We start from the raw sequence: 2,500 nt of genomic DNA, 5'->3' as shown, positions 1-2,500 counted from the left end.
GGATTTTCAAGCAGACTTTGCTTACGGCCATACCAGCTGAAGAACGCCCGATCTCGTCTGATCTCGGAAGCTAAGAAGGCTTGGGCCTGGTTAGTACTTGGATGGGAGACTGCCTGGGAATACCAGGTGCTGTAAGCTTTAACTATTGAAAAACTTTTCAAAATGAAACTATTTACATCTTTTTGTAAGCTTTTTTCAAAGTAAGTTAAGAGTTTTTTTCACTCTTTGTAATGTTTTGAAAGCCCTTTAGTTTAAAGTCCAGGATTTTCAAGCAGACTTTGCTTACGGCCATACCAGCTGAAGAACGCCCGATCTCGTCTGATCTCGGAAGCTAAGAAGGCTTGGGCCTGGTTAGTACTTGGATGGGAGACTTCCTGGGAATACCGGGTGCTGTAAGCTTTAAATATTGAAAACTTTTTAAAATGAAAGTGTTACATCTCTTGTTACCTTTTTTAAAAAGTAAGTTAAAGGGGGTATATCTCGTTTGATGCGTTTTCCGCCTTTTTTCTTTTTTTTTTTTTTTTTTTTTTTTATAAACCTCTCTTCAGGATTCTGTGTTTGTGTGTGCTGTACAACAATCATTCAACAGGCTTGGCTATGGAGTGGGGTGGACCTGAATGGATTAGGTGTGGTTGTCCGCCCTCGGCCTTAAGGTGGCGACCGCACCCTGATGTCAGTTTAATATCTGATACTGTCATATTAAGGCGGATTTTTAGAACAGTGAGTTGCACAAGGGCCTGCTCCATCCGCTCCCTGCATCCACCCAGTATTGCATTGCCTCTGGGAAGGTTGTGCACTTTCATTTGTTTTGTTGCAAATAAAAGCTTACCACTCCAACCTTTTTGCCTTTTCCTCCTCATTAATTTGAAAGTAAAGCATGAGTTTTCACTCTTTGATATGTTTTCAAGCGCCTCTGGTTTAAAGTTCAAGATTTTCCATGCAGTGTTTGCTTACGGCCATACCAGCTGAAGAACGCCCGATCTCGTCTGATCTCGGAAGCTAAGAAGGCTTGGGCCTGGTTAGTACTTGGATGGGAGACTGCCTGGGAATACCAGGTGCTGTAAGCTTTAACTATTGAAAAACTTTTCAAAATGAAAGTATTTACATCTTTTTGTAAGCTTTTTTCAAAGTAAGTTAAGAGTTTTTTTCACTCTTTGTAATGTTTTGAAAGCCCTTTAGTTTAAAGTCCAGGATTTTCAAGCAGACTTTGCTTACGGCCATACCAGCTGAAGAACGCCCGATCTCGTCTGATCTCGGAAGCTAAGAAGGCTTGGGCCTGGTTAGTACTTGGATGGGAGACTGCCTGGGAATACCAGGTGCTGTAAGCTTTAACTATTGAAAAACTTTTCAAAATGAAAGCTATTTACATCTTTTTGTAAGCTTTTTTCAAAGTGAAGTTAAGAAGTTTTTTTCACACTTTGTAATGTTTTGAAAGCCCTTTTGTTTAAAGTCCAGGATTTTCAAGCACACTTTGCCTACGGCCATACCAGCTGAAGAACGCCCCGATCTCGTCTGATCTCCGAAGCTAAGAAGGCTTGGGCCTGGTTAGTACTTGGATGGGAGACTGCCTGGGAATACCAGGTGCTGTAAGCTTTAACTATTAAAAAACTTTTTAAAATGAAAGTATTTACATCTCTTTGTTAGCTTTTTTTAAAAGCAAGTTAAGGGGTATTTTCTCTGTTTGATACGTTTTCCCGCCTTTTTTCTTTTTTTTTTTTTTTTTTTTTTTTTTTTATAAACCTCTCTCAGGATTCTGTGTTTGTGCTGTGCTGCTACAACACATCATTCACAGGCTTGGATATGGAGTGGGGTGGACCTGAATGGATAGGTGGGGGTTGTCCGGCCCTCGGCCTTAAGGTGCGACGCACCCTGATGTCAGTTTAATATCTGATACGTCATATTAAGCGGATTTTTAGAACAGTGAGTTGGCACAAGGGCCTGCTCCATCCGCTCCATGCATCCACCCAGTATTGCATTGCCTCTGGAAGGTGTGCACTTTCTTTGTTTTGTTGCAAATAAAAGCTTACACTCCAACTTTTTGCCTTTTCTTCATCATAATTTGAAAGTAAAGCATGAGTTTTCACTCTTTGATATGATTTCAAGCGCCTCTGGTTTAAAGTTCAAGATTTTCATGCAGTGTTTGCTTACGGCCATACCAGCTGAAGAACGCCCGATCTCGTCTGATCTCGGAAGCTAAGAAGGCTTGGGCCTGGTTAGTACTTGGATGGGAGACTGCCTGGGAATACCAGGTGCTGTATGCTTTAACTATTGAAAAACTTTTCAAAATGAAACTATTTACATCTTTTTGTAAGCTTTTTTCAAAGTAAGTTAAGAGTTTTTTTCACTCTTTGTAATGTTTTGAAAGCCCTTTAGTTTAAAGTCCAGGATTTTCAAGCAGACTTTGCTTACGGCCATACCAGCTGAAGAACGCCCGATCTCGTCTGATCTCGGAAGCTAAGAAGGCTTGGGCCTGGTTAGTACTTGGATGGGAGACTGCCTG

General features: G+C 41.0%; 6 non-coding genes and 1 pseudogene across 6 annotated transcripts in view; all 7 read left to right on the top strand.

Annotated features, from left to right (window-relative positions):
- The first annotated feature begins 19 nt into the window (after nucleotides 1–19).
- On the top strand, nucleotides 20–138 carry LOC114781743 (5S ribosomal RNA). Its single transcript, XR_003747712.1, has one exon. It is a non-coding gene; the product is annotated as a 5S ribosomal RNA (ribosomal RNA).
- Nucleotides 139–280: 142 nt separating this feature from the next.
- On the top strand, nucleotides 281–399 carry LOC114781752 (5S ribosomal RNA). Its single transcript, XR_003747721.1, has one exon. It is a non-coding gene; the product is annotated as a 5S ribosomal RNA (ribosomal RNA).
- Nucleotides 400–948: 549 nt separating this feature from the next.
- Nucleotides 949–1,067, top strand: LOC114781742 (5S ribosomal RNA). The gene has a single exon (XR_003747711.1). It is a non-coding gene; the product is annotated as a 5S ribosomal RNA (ribosomal RNA).
- A 142-nt stretch (nucleotides 1,068–1,209) lies between these two features.
- Nucleotides 1,210–1,328, top strand: LOC114781741 (5S ribosomal RNA). Its single transcript, XR_003747710.1, has one exon. It is a non-coding gene; the product is annotated as a 5S ribosomal RNA (ribosomal RNA).
- Nucleotides 1,329–1,473: 145 nt separating this feature from the next.
- Nucleotides 1,474–1,593, top strand: LOC114781769 (uncharacterized; annotated as a pseudogene).
- Nucleotides 1,594–2,142: 549 nt separating this feature from the next.
- LOC114781756 (5S ribosomal RNA) lies at nucleotides 2,143–2,261 on the top strand. Its single transcript, XR_003747725.1, has one exon. It is a non-coding gene; the product is annotated as a 5S ribosomal RNA (ribosomal RNA).
- A 142-nt stretch (nucleotides 2,262–2,403) lies between these two features.
- Nucleotides 2,404–2,500, top strand: part of LOC114781778 (5S ribosomal RNA) — a 119-nt gene continuing 22 nt past the window's right edge. Inside the window, exon 1 of the ribosomal RNA XR_003747735.1 lies at nucleotides 2,404–2,500. This exon is cut by the window's right edge and continues 22 nt beyond it. This is a non-coding gene — a ribosomal RNA (5S ribosomal RNA).

Source organism: Denticeps clupeoides, unplaced genomic scaffold (assembly GCF_900700375.1).
Source record: "Denticeps clupeoides unplaced genomic scaffold, fDenClu1.1, whole genome shotgun sequence".
NCBI lineage: Eukaryota > Metazoa > Chordata > Actinopteri > Clupeiformes > Denticipitidae > Denticeps > Denticeps clupeoides.
The sequence above is the reverse complement of the archived record's forward strand: the minus strand, read 5'-3'. Positions and strand labels throughout refer to the sequence as shown.